This window comes from Macaca mulatta, chromosome 16 (genome assembly GCF_049350105.2).
Source record: "Macaca mulatta isolate MMU2019108-1 chromosome 16, T2T-MMU8v2.0, whole genome shotgun sequence".
In the NCBI taxonomy this organism is placed as follows: Eukaryota; Metazoa; Chordata; class Mammalia; order Primates; family Cercopithecidae; genus Macaca; species Macaca mulatta.
The window spans coordinates 3,555,111-3,571,731 of record NC_133421.1 but is presented as its reverse complement, the minus strand read 5'-3'; the positions used below and the strand labels follow the sequence as shown (position 1 = coordinate 3,571,731).

The 16,621-nt window shown below is 53.4% G+C and overlaps 1 protein-coding gene and 1 long non-coding RNA gene across 2 annotated transcripts in view; one reads left to right on the top strand and one right to left on the bottom strand.

Annotated features, from left to right (window-relative positions):
* The window catches only part of RTN4RL1 (reticulon 4 receptor like 1), a 96,769-nt gene that overhangs the window by 3,522 nt on the left and 76,626 nt on the right, over positions 1–16,621 (top strand). The window lies entirely within an intron of this gene.
* Positions 1,397–4,355, bottom strand: LOC144335235 (uncharacterized). The gene is made up of 2 exons (XR_013405903.1): positions 3,963–4,355; positions 1,397–2,910 (listed from the first exon to the last, which is right to left on the bottom strand). It is a non-coding gene; the product is annotated as an uncharacterized LOC144335235 (long non-coding RNA).

Genomic DNA, 16,621 nt, shown 5'->3' with positions numbered 1-16,621 from the left:
TTGGGAGGCTGAGTTGGGAGGATCACTTGAGGTCAGGAGTTCAAGACCAGCCTGACCAACATGGTGAAACCCCATTTCTACTAAAAATGCAAAACTTAGGCCGGGCGCGGTGGCTCACGCCTGTAATCCCAGTACTTTGGGAGGCCGAGGCGGGCGGATCACAAGGTCAGGAGATGGAGACCACGGTGAAACCCCGTCTCTACTAAAAACACAAAAAATTAGCCGGGCACGGTTGTGGGCGCCTGTAGTCCCAGCTACTCGGGAGGCTGAGGCAGGAGAATGGCGTGAACCCGGGAGGCGGAGCTTGCAGTGAGCCGAGATCGCACCACTGCACTCCAGCCTGGGCGACAGAGCGAGGCTCCGTCTCAAAAAAAAAAAAAAAAAAAAAAATGCAAAACTTAGCCAGTCGTGCTGGCACATGTCTGTTATCCCAGCTTCTTGGGAAGCTGAGGCAGGAGAATCACTTGAACCCGGGAGGCAGAGGTTGCAGTGAGCCAAGATTGTGCCACTGCACTCCAGCCCGGGAAAACATGCGACACTCCATCTAAAAAAAAAAAGATATAGGAAGTGTTTAGACATATCTTGCTATTTTTTTGCCTATAATATGCAGAGCCCTATGTGGGGTCCTGGACCTGAGGGAGTGTAATAATTTAATTATGATTCTGAAAAGGGTTTGAAAGATGAAGAAAGAGTAGCCTTCCCTAGATCCTGTGGGGAGGAGGGAAGAGAAGAAAACCTTTATCTTTCTGCAAAGGGCAGGGCTCATGGTCTTGATAATGGGGTGCCCTGTGCAGTGAGGAGTCCAGTGGTATGAAGCCCCAGAGGAGGAGGAAGGCAGGACCAGACCTTGGGCCATGAGGATCATCTTTCTGATTGGTGGTTGTCCTAGTAAAGCTGTCCCCTGGCACGACATTTTGGGAGGACTGGGGGGACTGCCTTGTGTCTCTTAATGAAAGGACTACTGGCCACAGCCCCACCTCTGTGAACTAGAACAGCCCTAGTGGGAGAAAGCTGCTGACAATCCTGGTAGCTGAAGGCTTCAGCAGCTGCCCTCCCTGCTTCTCCCTCTCGTGGCCTAGCCGGCAAAACCAGGGATATTAAAAGCAAGCCTCTGGTTGAGAGGTGAGAGGCAGGAGGGCAAGCGAGGCCCCGAGCCACCCTGCAACATCCAGGAAGGAAGGGCGGCCTGTCGGGGGTTTGCTTTGCCAGAAGTGGCCTGCTTAAGGTCGGCCCCATGGTTTTCATGTGTAGAGCTATAAAAACAGAATGCAAATCAAGAGCCTCTGGGCTAATACAGAACCTTTCCTTAAAGTTTTTGTCTTGTTAAGCAAGAAAATAGAGTGCCAAATAGGCTTTGTTAAGTGGCAGTCTAATTAATAATTTAAAATCTTGTAACTGTCTTTCATTAGAATTTATCTGTACATCAACCACAAAATCAGTCAAACACACTCATTTATAAGTTAATGCCATCCCTGAATAATTCAGCAAGAGCTAGATTAAGGCCTGCAACCCAGCAAGATGCATTTGGTTCCGTTGGTCTCCATGGGCAGATGGGCTGGGCTGGTGGCAGATTTGGGCTTCTCTTTTGTGGAAAGAAGGGAAGGCAAAGGGAAGGAGGGACCATGGTGACGTCAGACGGTTGCTTGACTTGAATCCAGAGCTCCTCTAGGTGTTTGGAGAGTCTTCATGTGGCCAGACGTGGGCAGGCTACATCTCTGCTTCTCTCTGGGGGCAACCAAGACTTGGAGCTATTAGTAATATAGCTGCCCTTAGCCCCAGTGACGAGGCGGAGAGAAGAGTGTTCCGTGGATGGCCAAGACACTCTTTTCTGTGCAGAGGAAGTATAGAGGGGAGATACAAGAGCCCTTATCAAGCTGTGAGGCTTTTTAGCCCAAATCCAGGTGCAGAAGTCAGATTTCCGTCTTCCCAGCCCATTTCTGTCCCAATCAAGGTAGGTAGCCTGGTGGAACCAATCTCACCAAAACAGCTTCTTTCTTTAGGAGCTTCTGGGCTGCTGCTCTCCTCAAAGCTCTGGGTCCTTATGCCAGAAAAAAAGAAGCCAAGAGGAGAGATTTTAGGGGAGCACCCTGACAGAGAGGAGAGGCAGAGCGAGTTGCTAAGTAAAGCCCATGCATGCATTTTCTCACCAGTAGCCAGAATAACAGCAAGGACAGCAGAGCGACGTTCCTGTGAGCTCAGACAACATAGAAAAAGTGTTTTGGTTCAGTTCCCACCATGCCAGCACGGAAACAATTCCTTACTGCAGAGTGTTCAGGTCCATTTTCAACAGGGAAACTGTTCATGACCCACACTCCCAGCACGAGCCCTGGTTCCTCCACAGTAGGAATGAGCTTCAGAGTTCCTGGCCTCCGCCTCGGCTTGCCAACCCGGAGCCCTCTGGGCGGGTACATGGCTCTGTTGAGGGAGACCAGGTAGACACCCGGAGCAGACACACGCTCCCTTCCGGGAGAGGTTCTTGGCCGAGTTTGAGAAGAAGAAGTCTCAAGAGGAAAAGGCAGGGGAAGGGGTAGGTGTTTGCCCCTGGCCAGTGGTGGAGTTGAAAGCAGATGGCATCGAGGAGGGGGAGTTGTGTGGGGCGAGTCCAACTCCAAGCTCTGACCATGTCTTTGGGATGAGGCTTGAAAAAGGACAGAGCGGTTCACTTGCTGGAGATGAGAAGGAGGGGCAGGCGTCGTGAAGGATGTCGAGAGCGGAACTGCCTGGTACCATCTGCAGTGAAGTAGTGGTTAAGGTTAAAGCAGAGAGGAGATGACAGGGAGGGAACAGATGGCCGAGGCAGCAAAATAGCTGGCGAAACGGGAGCGGAGCCTCCAGGGACGGCAGAAGCCAGGACCTCCACGCAGAGTGCAGGAAGCAGCCCTCTCCTCGGGGTGCAGTGGCCGGACCTCCCTGGGCAGAAGTGAGACAGAGACAGGAGTCAGGAAGGGACCCCAGGCAAGGGCCCCCCCAAGGCCTGGAGAAGAACTGAGGGAACCGGCAGCTCCAAGGCTAGGGCTTCAGGAGCAGGGGCCTCCAGGGATGTCGAACTGGAGAGAGGAGCCCACTGACTTGGTGTCCATCACTAGAATGAGTCACGGCCACCTCGGGCTTCACAGAACAAACCCAGCCAAGCCTGTTGCGAGGAGATATGGATGCTAGCTGGAAACAGGCAGCAGGCAATAACCTGCTCTTCCCCACCTGCACATCCCCGTCCACATGCTGCCAATAGCCGCTTGCGTTTACTGAGCCTCACTGAGGGTGCTCCATGCCTTATCTCATGCCACCTCACCACCACCCTGCAGGATCCGTCTGTGCTTATTCCAGATGAGGAAACTGAGGCATAGCTAGCTGGAGTCCCTTTCCCTGGGCCACCCAGCCAGCACACTGCTGAGTCAGGATGCAGCCCCCGCTCTGTCTGTCAAGCCCACCCTCCCCCTTGCTCTCTGGACCTCTGTGCTCCACTGTCTCACGTGCCCATCTGTCTTGATTTCTCTGACATTTGTTTTGTGGGGCGCTGGGCGCTGCTGATTCATTTCTGGCTTCTCACAGAGCTTGCTGGTGGTTCCCGTGCACTCCCCTCTGCGGTTCCTCAGGAACTTCTCTGGCTGGGATCTGGGACCCCGGGGGCCTGAGCTGCTGTCTCATATGCCCTCTCCTACTCCCTCTCCCCTGGTGTCTGGAAGACACAGTCCTCACCTTTGTCTCCTGCCCTGGTTTCTTCCTTGGGGACAGAGATGGGACAGTGGGGCCAGGAACCCTCCTGCCTGCGTTCAAGCCTCTGAGAAAGGCCCAGGGCCATGGTTTATTTGGGGGCTGGGCTCTGCTTGGGCTCTCAGCCCTGCCCATGGTTTGCTCTCCCTGGCTTCCCTTCCAGGGTGACCTGAGGGACTTGCTAGCATAGCCCCGGAACACACCGGTTCCTCCACCTATACCTGCCCCTCTAGCCTTGTAGTGCTCCCTACCTCCTGGGGGGCCTTCCCACAGCCCAGCCCTAGCCTGCCAGGCAGGATGGCAGCTGCAGGGCTCAGCTGTCCTCCAGAAAGAGCTTCTCCTGTCCCCTTCCAGCCACAGTTGAGTCCCAGAGAGGTCAACGCTCCCTGTGATTCTTTAGGAAAAGAAAGAAGGTGAAACAAGCAGGGAGTCTCGCCGATCTGAGGGTGCAGGAGGGTGGAATCCTGCCTCGGAGTGGAGGCCTCCTCTGCCGCGGTGAGGCACGTGCTTCCGAACCTGTGATCACTGTCTAACCAGTCAGTGAAGCGTGGAAACGAAACTGCAAACATTCCCTGCTCTCTGATTCAGGAGAGTCACTCTGGAGGCCTCTGTGCTGGCACAGCAATAAAGAGTTGGCACCACAGCGTATGTGTGTGTGTGTACAGAAGCACACCTGGCAAGCATGCAACAGGCTCCCTGGAGAGTGTGTACCAGAGGTCACTGTTGCAGAGCAGTACCCCCCAAGTGCACCAGAGCCTCTGTTGGCACCCACACCATCAGTCTACCAGCGGGGTTTGGCACCATGGCACGCTGGTGAGCCACTCAGTGGGGGCAGGGGCTCCCAGGAGTGGGCGGGCCAGCGCCGTGTGTGCTACATGTCAGGAACAACACTTGCTGAGTGGGTGTGTGGCTCGCCCTCACAGGGGGTGGGTGGGCACGACTCATGACTTGTCTGCCAGGGGACAGAGACCACTGCAGCCCCCAGCAATGGGCCTTTGGCAGCTTACTGAGTTGATTCCAGAGGGTGGTGGCATCATGGTGACAACCACATCAGCCAGGGTAGGTCTGTGGGAAATTGAGCGAGAGTCTCTCCCAAGTCAGGACAGAAGCTGGGCTCCCAACTGTCAGCCCACCGAGGTGGCAGGAAAGTTTGCTTCTGCCTCTAAAATCATCCTCACAGGGTTTGCTATCTCTTTCCGGGCACCAGAGCCAGCACATGGTGAAGAGGGCCTTTACATATGCCTATGTCAAGAGATTCATGAGGCCCTAGGGGGGAAACTGGCATTCTTCTGACCATGATTTATTTATAGGGCGATGGGATGATGGGGATATGGAGGCTAAGATGCCTCCATTAGTGAGACGCGCTCAAGGCAAGAAGCTTGCTCTGCATTTGACATTTAGTGGGACGACTGCTACCAGGGAGCTGCTGTTTCTTTTCGAAGGTTTTGCCTTTAATGTTCTATTCATGGGCTTGTCTGAGCAAGCTGGGAGAAGGAAGGAGCACATGTGGAGGTGGGCCTGGGGTCTGCAGCCGGCCAACCTCAGGGGAGGCAGGGCCCAGGGAGGTCACTCGATGGCCAGTGTGGGGCACCTGGGCAGGCCGGATGCTGGGGACAGCGGCTCTGCTCTGGCGCTGCAGCCCGGCCGCCCGCCTGCCCGCCTGCTGCCGCCTGTCGCTGGCGTGTGCCGCATGTGTCTCTCTGTCTCTCATCACACGCTGCCAGACTCCGCCTCTCACCACAGCCCTGTGGCAACCCTGGCTTTGGTCTTGCCACGGCCCTTTCCTTCCCCGGAACTGTGGGGCTGTGGAAAGATCACCGAGGCTGGCACCCTGAGGCTGCATCCGGCCATCTCTGGGGCAGACTCAGTAGAACCCCAGACATGTCTCCTCGTCTCTGGGCCTCAGTTTACCCATCTGTAATATGACTAGATCGATGGTCTTTCAAAGTTTTTTTTGTTTTTTGTTTTTGTTTTTGAGACAGAGTCTCGCTGCGTTGCCCAGGCTGGAGTGTAGTGGGACGATCTTGGCTCACTGCAACTTCCGCCTCCCGGGTTCAAGTGATTCTCCTGCCTCAGCCTACTAAGTAGCTGGGATTACAGGCACCCACCACCACAACCGGCTAATTTTTGTATTTTTAGTTGAGACAGGGTTTCACCATGTTGGCCAGGCTGTTCTCAAACTCCTGACCTCAGGTGATCCTCCCAACTCAGCCTCCCAAAGCGCTGGGATTACAGATGTGAGCCACCACGCCCGGCCTTTAAATGTTTTTCTTTTTTTTTTTTTTTTTTTTTGAGACGGAGTCTCGCTCTGTCACCCAGGCTGGAGTGCAGTGGCCGGATCTCAGCTCACTGCAAGCTCCGCCTCCCGGGTTCACGCCATTCTCCTGCCTCAGCCTCCCGAGTAGCTGGGACTACAGGCGCCCGCCACCTCGCCCGGCTAAGTTTTTGTATTTTTAGTAGAGACGGGCTTTCACTGTGTTAGCCAGGATGGTCTCGATCTCCTGACCTCGTGATCCGCCCGTCTCGGCCTCCCAAAGTGCTGGGATTACAGGCTTGAGCCACCTCGCCCGGCCCAAATGTTTTTCAATAGCAGGAGTTTTTTCAAATGGTACCTAATGTCAGAGCCCAGGGCAGGGGGGCCATGATCAGAGTCAGAGCCAGGGGGAAGAGCTTCCTCCTTTGGCCTCAGTGCCACCCAGGCCGCCCCTCCAGCTTGGAGGCTCTGGAGTCCCTTGTGGTCCCTCCTAGCAGGACATAGGAAACCACTGGGTGTGCTGAGCGTTGTGTGTTAACAAGGAGGACGGTCCGCTGTCCACAGGGCAAGGGGTTTGAGTTCTGTCACCTGTGGCTGGTGGGATGTTTCATCCCCTCCTTTCAGACCCCTTGCGGCCACTCGACTCTCTCCACCCGGATCGAGGAAGGGGTTGTCCACACTTGGAGTCTCCTTATTCTCACCTCACCCCTCAAGCCAAACCCTGCTTTTTCCCCGGCATCCACAGTCACTGCTCTGGCTTGACGCTAAACCCGACAGACCTTTTCCTTATCTCCTTGACCTTCTGGGGCACTGGCCCTGTTGGCCGTCCTGTTTCCCTGGCTTCCCTGATGGCAGCCTCCGTGGTTCCACGGCTGCCCCTCTCGGCCGTCTTGGCCAGCTTCCCTCCTCTTACCACTTCTCAAATGTGGCACCTCCCTGGGCAGCGCCATGCTTGGCTCCTGGGGCATTCATTGCAGTGGCCGGCCTTTGGCTGACTCCCCTGATATCCCATCCCCAGCCTCTGATGTCCAGAGCCACCTGCCCACCAGTCTCCTCACTGGTGGTCTCACAGGCCTCTCAAACCCAGCGTGTCTGAAATTGCCTCTTCCTCATTTTCCCCATCATGGCATCTGGCACCATTGCTCTCCAGCCACCCCCAGCTCAAGAGCTGACCCCTGACCTCCCTGCACCCTCCGTCCCTCGCAAAGCCTTGCCCTTCTCCCATGGCGCCCTTCCCACCTCCTCCACCACTGCCTGCTCTGCCTCCACCCGAGCCCAGGCCACCATCATCTCCTGACCCTGCCAGCAGCCTCCTGTCTTGCCTTTGCTGAAACCAGGTCTTACATAGTGGCGGGATTCCACAGTGCCCTGTGCTCTTGTCTCTCTCGTCTTAGAACCCCTCAGCGATTCCCTTTTTCATCAGGGGGATGGCCTGCCATGTCCTTCCTCCTGGCCCCACCACAGCTCTGACCTTTTCTCTCCCCACTGCTTTGAACTCTGAGCTCCAGGTCTACCGAACTTCTTTGGATTCAACTGAATGATGTTCTTTGTTTTTTGTTTTTGTGTTTTTTTTTCCTTTAAGATGGAGTCTTGCTCTGTCGCCCAGGCTGGAGTGCAGTAGCGCGCGATCTTGGCTCACTGCAACCTCTGTCTCCCAGGTTCAAGCAATCTCCTGTCTCAGCTTCCCAAGTAGCTGGGATTACAGGTGCACACCACCACACCTGGCTAATTTTTGTATTTTTAGTAGACACAAGGTTTTACCATGTTGGCCAGGCTGGTCTCGAACTCCTGATCTCAGGTGATCTGCCTGCCTCGGCCTCCCAAAGCATTGGGATTACAGGCGTGAGCCACTGCGCCCAGCCTGAGTCATGTTCTTTTGTCTTGAAAGATCTGCACAAGCAGCTCATTCTGCCTAGAACACTCCGTGGCTGCTTCCCCTGCACTCCCATCCTCAGGTCTCAACTTACACACATCTTCTGGGGAAAGTCCCTTCATGCCTTGAATGGGGAGAGTGGGGGGTCCTGAGAGCTCTGTAGTGCCCTGCACGTCCCTGTCATGGTACGCAGGCTGCCTTGTTGCAATGGTAATACTTTTACATGATCTGTCTTCCCCGCCGGATGGTGGTGAGTTCCAAGAGGAGACTAGAACTCCATCCTGTGCCCCTCCAGATCCCTCACGCTGCTCTCTGTCCTCCAGGGTTGGCTTGTCCAAGTTCAACAGTGGGCTTCCACACCCTCCCACTTCCAGCTGGGTCTGCCAAGGGTGAGTCCCCATGGGCATTGGGTGTCCCTCTGCAAAAGGCCACCCAAAGGTTTTCCCAGAAGCACAGCCTGAGTTTCAAAAATTCAAGCAAGTAGTTTATTTGGGAAATGATCCAAGGAAATGCCAGGAAGCGAGTGGGAGGGTGAAACAGAGAAGGGGAGAAGCCAATCAGGGACTCATTGGGTCAAGTAGTTACCACTGTGGGCACCAGAGCTTAACCCTGCTGCACAACTTTGGGATGCAGTCTAGAACCCGCACTTCAAAGTTATCAAACCCCAAGGATGAGGGAGCTGGGGTATTTATGTTCCAGGGTGAGGGAACTGGGGTATTTATATTCCAGGGTGAGGGAACTGGGGTATTTATGTTCCAGGGTGAGGGAGCTGGGGTATTTATGTTCCAGGGTGAGGGAGCTGGGGTATTTATGTTCCAGTGCCCACCGGTCACTGGCTGAGTCTTGTTCCTGTAGCGGTATTCATTCCCAGCACATTTGGCCTGCTCTGTTGGTGAGCAAAGCCAGCTCTGCTGCTAGAGAAAGCCCTGAGGCAAAGAAATGCAAGTCCTGGCGGCTGAAAGTCAGGCTGGTGTGCTGAAATGGTCAAAGTCAGGGCTGTGGGCAGGCCCTCGCAGTATCTGCTACACAGCCCCTGCCATTAGCTCTCCTGGCAGCTCTTTCTACCTCTGAGTTCAGAAAGAGCTCCCCCTCACTCAGCCCTGGGGGTCTGTCTGTGTTGGGGGTGGTTATGACTTTATCTCTTAGGCCTTCCTTGTTCCCTGCACTTCTGTCTTCCTCTTTATTCATCAAATTACTCAATCTGAAAATGCTCTTTCCTATCAGGACCCCACTAAAACAGCATCCTGCACAAAATAGAACATAGCAGGCCAGGCGTGGAGGCTCACCCCTGTGATCCCAGCACTTTGGGAGGCCGAGGAGGGCAGATCACTTGAGGTCACAAGTTCAAGACCATCCTGGCCAACATGATGAAATCCTTCTGTACTAAAAATACAAAATTTAGCCGGGCATGGCGGCAGGTGCCTGTAATTCCAGCTACTTGGGCGGCTGAGGCAGGAGAACTGCTTGAACCCAGGAGGTAGAGGCTGCAGTGAGCCGAGATCGCACCACTTCACTCCAGCCTGGGTGACAAAGCGAGACTCTATCTCAAAAAAATAAAAAAACAAAAACAAAAGAACATAGCACATAGCGACATTAGGTAAAAAGTGTTGGATCAGTAAACATGAGTTGATTGGATAATAAATGTTGATTGAATGATTGTACACATAGATTGGACCACAAGAAACTTAGTTCCAAAACCTAATATTCAAATTATTCTGTAACCATAAGAAAAATTAAATCATAATCTAGGGCTTTAAAAAAAAAAAGAGAGGGAGAAAAAGAGAAAGAAAAAATAGAAACAGTACCAGGAACCAGGAGGAAATGGGGAATTTTTAGTGAGGAGGATGTAGAAGAGTCCTACCACGCAATTTTCCCTGTGCAACGCCTCATTAAAAGCAGAAAACGCAGGTTTCATTAGCCCCAAGTTACAGATGAGGATACTGAGGCTCTGGTGGGGGCTAAGTAGCTGGGGCAGGGCCCTACGGCTGCTGCTGCCTCACCCCAGCCCAGGTGTGTTCCTCGTGGCCCCAGGAGGCCAGCAGGCATGGAAAGACTGGTCTTCTGGACCACAGAGGATGCCCAGCAGAGCAGGCACTGTGTTGGGAAAAGAAATAACCTCTCGTTTGGAAAAGTTTAGGGTTGTACTTGGCAGATTTGTTTGGAACAAAATTTGCACTATCGATTCTGTGGCAAATGGAAACCTCTCGTGGACATTCTCTGGGCTTCAGCGATCTGAAATGTTTAAACGAGGCCGGACCAAACATGACGAGATAAAATTGCCAGAGGAAGCTGAGCTCAGGTGGTGCCTAGGGTGAGAAGACTCTGCCTCTTTTGTCTTGGCTCCCATCTGTGAAATTGACTTGTTACTTTGAACTGCTTCCTCTCCTCCCAGGGAGGGCTCCAGGGGTGTTGCTCAGGCCTGAGGTTTAAAAAGAATCTCCCCTCCCAGCGAGCAAGCGACGAGCAAGCCACGAGGGAAAGAGGCCTGGCAACTTCTCGGGCCATGCTCAAGAGAACGCACCAGCCAAAGGGGACATTTTACCACTCACACGTGACTCGCGGGGCGGCAGTTAGCCCCGGGGCTGCCTTGAGATTGTAATGGTGATCATCTTACTGTAATTGGCCCACTGCCCCTGATGGACTGGTATTTCTGCTTTCATGGCCAATTCTGATTGCAGAGATTCATGGGAGCCCATTGGAAATGGGGGATTATTGCAAGGAGATGAGCGACCTGGATTCCCAAAGCCTCCAGGCAAAGGAGTAGCTCCAGGATGTACAGCCCTCCGTGGTCCCTCTCCTGGCCTCTCTGCTCTGGCCTTTCCCTGCACCCCACCAGCTCCTCCTCTTGCCCCACATCTAAAGCCAAGGACCCACCCACCCCTTGCTCTCCAACACCGCCTTTCACCTTCCCCTCCCCCAGCTAAGTGCCTCGAATTCCTGGCTTTCCCAGAAGGAAGAGCCCAGTGGAGCCAGCCATGTCATGACTCCTGTTGGACCATGTTACAGACCATAATCACCAACCAATTCTCTTTTTTTCTTTGAGACGGAGTCACGCTCTGTCACCCAGGCTGGAGTGCAGTGGCGCGATCTCGGCTCACTGCAACCTCTGCTGCCTGGGTTCAAGCAATTCTCCCGCCTCAGCCTCCCGAGTAGCTGGGATTAGAGGCACCTGCCGCCATGCCTGGCCAATTTTTGTGTTTTTAGTAGAGACAGGGTTTCACCATCTTAGCCAGGCTGGTCATGAACTCTTGACCTTGTGATCCACCTGCCTCAGCCTCCCAGAGTGCTGGGATTACAGGTGTGAGCCGCGGCGCCCGGCCTGATCACCGACCAGTTCTCTATCCATGGATGAGCAGACACCTTTTATCTTGTCAGCCAGGAGGGATATGGAAGGCTCTCTCCATGTGACCAACGTTATTTAACAACAATTAACTGCCTGCCTTCTGCTGGCACTGAGGATGAAGCGGTGAATACAATCCAAGGCACCGAGCACGGTGGCTCACACCTGTGATCCAAACACTTAGGGAGGCCGAGGTGGGAGGATCACTCGAACCCGGGATTTCAAGACCGGCCTGGGAAACATAGTGAGACCTCATCTCCACAAAGTTTTCTTTTTTTTTTTTTTTTTTTTTTTTTTTGAGACGAAGTCTTGCTCTGTCGCCCGGGCTGGAGTGCAGTGGCCGGATCTCAGCTCACTGCCAGCTCCGCCCCCCAGGTTTACGCCATTCTCCTGCCTCAGCCTCCCCCGTAGCTGGGACTACAGGCGCCCGCCACCTCGCCCAGCTAGTTTTTTTGTATTTTTTAGTAGAGACGGGGTTTCACCGTGTTAGCCAGGATGGTCTCGATCTCCTGACCTCGTGATCCGCCAGTCTCGGCCTCCCAAAGTGCTGGGATTACAGGCTTGAGCCACCGCGCCCGGCTTTTTTTTTTTAAATTAGCCAGGTATGGTTGTGGGTGCCTGTCGTCCCAGCTATTTGGGAGACTGAGGGGGGAGCATTGCTTGAGCCCAGGAGATGGAGGCTGCAGTGAGCCGTGATCACACCATTGCACTCCAGCCTGGGCAGCAGAGCAAGATTCCATCTCTAAATAAATAAATAAACGAATAGGCCGGGCGCGGTGGCTCAAGCCTGTAATCCCAGCACTTTGGGAGGCCGAGGCGGGCGGATCACGAGGTCAGGAGATTGAGACCATCCTGGCTAACACGGTGAAACCCCATCTCTACTAAAAATACAAAAAAATTAGCCAGGTGTGGTGGCGGGCGCCTGTAGTCCCAGCTACTCGGGAGGCTGAGGCAGGAGAATGGCGCGAACCCGGGAGGCGGAGCTTGCAGTGAGCTGAGATCCGGCCACAGCACTCCAGCCTGGGCGGCAGAGCGAGACTCCGTCTCAAAAAAAAAAAAAAAAAAATACAAAAAACTAGCCGGGCGAGGTGGCGGCGCCTGTAGTCCCAGCTACTCGGGAGGCTGAGGCAGGAGAATGGCGTGAACCCGGGAGGCGGAGCTTGCAGTGAGCCGAGATCACGCCACTACACTCCAGCCTGGGCGACAGAGCAAAATTCCGTCTCTAAATAAATAAATAAATAAATAAATTCCAAGTTTCCTGTTTTTATGGAGCTGACATTCTAGTTGGGGTGGAGAAATAGACAATAAATAACTATATATATATAGAGAGAGATGGAGTCTTGTTCTGTAGCCCAGGCTGGAGTGCAGTGGCAAGATCTCGGCTCACTGCAACCTCTGCCTCCTGGGTTCAAGCGATTCTCGTGCCTCAGCCTCCCGAGTAGCTGGGATTACAGATGCCTGCCATCGTGCCTGGCTAGTTTTTTTTTTTTTTTTTTTTTGAAGAGATGGGGTATCACCATGTAGGCCAGGCTAGTCTCGAACTCCTGACCTCAAGTGATCCACCCACATCGGCCTCCCAAAGTGCTGGGATTACAGGTGTGAGCCACCGCGCCCAGCTAAACAACTACATTCTATCAGGTGGGGTAAGTGCTTTGAAGAAAATTGATAGTTGAAGAACAGAGGGTGACCAGAGAGCAGTTATTTTAGGGAGATTGGCAGGAAGTCTTTCTGATAGATGGACATTCGAACAGAGGCCTATGCAGAGTGAGGGAGTGAGGGAGGGCACTGCAGACGTTAGAGCTGCTTCTCCCTGTGGAGGGCTCTCCTGGCGGAAGGAACGACAGCAGGTGCAAAGGCCTTTCGTCAGGATGTGCTTGGTACAGTACCTGGCTGTCTCCGTTCTGGGGCTGTGGGCAGGGCCGGCATTCTGTGTTGCAACCTGTGGAGTGGTTTGAGATTCCTTTGGAAAGTACCAGAACCAGAACTTGTGGTCGGTCCCAAGTCCATCAACCACTTGGCCAGGGGTTCAGGGACCAAGGCAACAGCTATGGCGGCGGGCAGGAGGAGGAGTAGCTGAGCTGGGGATCCCCCTTTACATCAGGGTCAGATGCTTCTCTCTCTCGGCTGTTTATGTGGCCCAGGCTGCAGTTTGAGTATAAGGTCAGAGATTGATTCTCATGAATCCTGCCTTTTCCTTTTTTTGTTTTCTGAGATGGAGTCTTGCTCTGTCGCCCAGGCTGGAGTGCAGTGGTGCGATCTCAGCTCACTGCAACCTCTGCTTCCCAGATTCAAGCAGTTCTCCTGCCTCAGCCTCCTAAGTAGCTGGGAATATAGGCGCGCACCACCACACCTGGCTAATTTTTTTTTTTTTTTTTTCCGAGATGGAGTCTTGCTCTGTCGCCCAGGCTGGAGTTCAGTGGTGTGATCTCGGCTCACTGCAACCTCTGCCTCCTGGGTTCACGCAGTTCTCCTGCCTCACTCAGCCTCTCCAGTAGCTGAGATTACAGGCACATGCCACCACGCCCAACTAATTTTTGTATTTTTAGTAGAGATGAGATTCACCATGTGGGCCAGGATGGTCTCAAACTCTTGACCTCGTGATCCGCCCACCTCAGGCTCCCAAAATGCTGGGATCACAGGCGTGAGCTACCACACTCAGCCAACGTTTGTACTTTTAGTAGACACAGGGTTTCTCTGTGTGGACCAGGCTGGTCTTGAACTCCTCACCTCAGGTGATCCACCTGCCTCCCACAGTGCTGGGATTACAGGCGTGAGCCACTGCGCCTGTCGAACCCTGCCTTTTTACTCCACAGCATACAACATAGAACTTAGTTCTGTGTACAGCCTTGTCTTTTTCAGTCACTGTCTCGTTGATACATCACCCTTTTCTCCCCATCTACACCGTTGGTTCCAGCCAGACCGGAACCCCTGGGCCCTGCAGTCATTTCCTGAATGAACTCTCACTATGCTCCAGGCAGGGTGGGAGCCAGTAAACCCTGGGCTGAGGCTCAGTCTGCAGGCCCAGGAAATTTACAACCTGCTAGGAGAGAGAAGCCACACGCTGGGTAAGTGAAAGGATGGTGTAGGTAATAAGGAAGGCACTTGCAAGCCAGGGGGAAGGCGGCTGGAGGAGAGGTACCTGCCCACCAGGTGCACCTGGGAGGCTTTGTGAGAGGAAGAGGGGCTTGACGGGAAGGTTGGAAAGGCTGGAGAGCAATGCGGCAACCAGTGCTTAGGCCACGGTCATTGTTCGTGCCACGGAGCGGTGGCGGATCAGTTAGTGGTAGGGCAGATTGGTGGGAGCCCAACTGTTGCAAAGCCTCAAGAACCAGGGAGGAGGAGGGTTGGTTGACTCAACAGCCACAGAATTTTTTTGAACTTCCCAAATGCATACCCAGGGAGCAGACACTCGAAACCTACAGATTGGCAAAAAGAAGAAAATCACTACAACCCCACAGCCCAAAGAGCAAAGTGTGGGAAAACTCATCCCTCCCAGGGCGTTCGTGCATTTCATAATCCGGCTACGCTTCCTTCCTACATTCACGCAGATGTACCCGTCTTGTTTAATTAACAGTATTTCTCAAACACCTTTCTATGTTGGTAATTCCTTTTTTTCAATGTGTCAAAATTTTATTTTATGTTTTCTTATGTTTGTAATTCTAAGCTTTTTTTTTTTTAGACAAGGTCTTAATCTGTCCTCTGGGCTACAGTGCAGTGGCATGCTTGTGTTTCGCTTCAGCCTGTAAGTCCTGGGCTCAAGCAATCCTCCCACCTCAGCCTCCCGAATAGCTGAGACTACAGGCGTGCACCACGATGCCCAGATAACTTTTTTTGTTTGTTTTAATGGAGTTTGCCCAGGCTGGTCTCAAACTCTTGACCTCAGGCGATCCTCCCACCTCGGCCTCCCAAAGTGCTGGGATTACAGGCATGAGCCACCAAGCCTGGCCTAAGCCTCAGCTTTTTGTTATTGTTGTTGTCTGTTTTTTTGGTTTTGTTTTGAGATGGAGTCTTGCTCTGTCACCCAGGCTAGAGTACAGTGGCACGATCTCGGCTCACTGCAAGCTGCACCTCCCGGGGTCAAGCAATTCTCCTGCCTCAGCCTCACAAGTAGCTGGGATTACAGGTGTGTGCCACCATGCCCGACTAATTCTTTTGTATTTTTAGTAGAGACGGGATTTCCCCATGCTGGCCAGGCTGGTTTCGGACTCCTGACCTCATGGTCCGACTGCTTTGGCCTCCCAAAGTGCTGGGATTACAGGTGTGAGCCACTGTGCCCAGCCAAGCCTCAGTTTTAATGACTGCACAATGCTCCATTATGGAATTTGCCAGCACCCTCAGATTGGCAAGACCACTGTTAGAGACCATGCCACAGCCAGCATCTGGCATCCTGGCCTACCCACTTTGTGAGTTTCTAAGCAGAAGCAGGGGAGCAGGATGAGAGGCCAAGGCCTTCACAGGGAGCTGGCTGGGTGGAGGCCAGAGCAAGAGGTCGGTGGCATCCATTGGCACCACCCCAAGCAGCCAGACGGGACTTGAATTACTATCATCCAATTATGTGGAGAGGAAGAGTGTGTGTGTGTGTGTGTGTGTGTGTGTGTGTGTGTGTGTGTTGGGGCTGTGAACATGACCTAGGTCTCCAGTGAAGCTGACTGTGTGTGTGTGTGTGTGTGTGTGTGTGTGTGTGTGTGTGTTGGGGCTGTGAACATGGCCTAGGTCTCCAGTGAAGCTGACTGTGTGTGTGTGTGTGTGTGTGTGTGTGTGTGTGTGTGTTGGGGCTGTGAACATGGCCTAGGTCTCCAGTGAAGCTGACTCTGTGTGTGTGTGTGTGTGTGTGTGTGTGTGTGTGTGTGTGTGTGTTGGGGCTGTGAACATGACCTAGGTCTCCAGTGAAGCTGACTCTGTGTGTGTGTGTGTGTGTGTGTGTGTGTGTGTGTGTGTGTGTGTGTTGGGGCTGTGAACATGGCCTAGGTCTCCAGTGAAGCTGACTGTGTGTGTGTGTGTGTGTGTGTGTGTGTGTGTGTGAGTGTGTGTGTGTGTGTGTGTGTGTTGGGGCTGTGAACATGGCCTAGGTCTCCAGTGAAGCTGACTGTGTGTGTGTGTGTGTGTGTGTGTGTGTGTGTGTGTTGGGGCTGTGAACATGGCCTAGGTCTCCAGTGAAGCTGACTGTGTGTGTGAGTGTGAGTGTGAGTGTGTGTGTGTGTGTGTGTTGGGGCTGTGAACATGGCCTAGGTCTCCAGTGAAGCTGACTGTGTGTGTGTGTGTGTGTGTGTGTGTGTGTGTGTGTGTTGGGGCTGTGAACATGGCCTAGGTCTCCAGTGAAGCTGACTGTGGGTGTGAGTGTGAGTGTGTGTGTGTGTGTGTGTGTTGGGGCTGTGAACACGGCCTAGGTCTCCAGTGAAGCTGACTGTGGGTGATCCAGAGGAGGAAAGTGTACAGAGGCGTT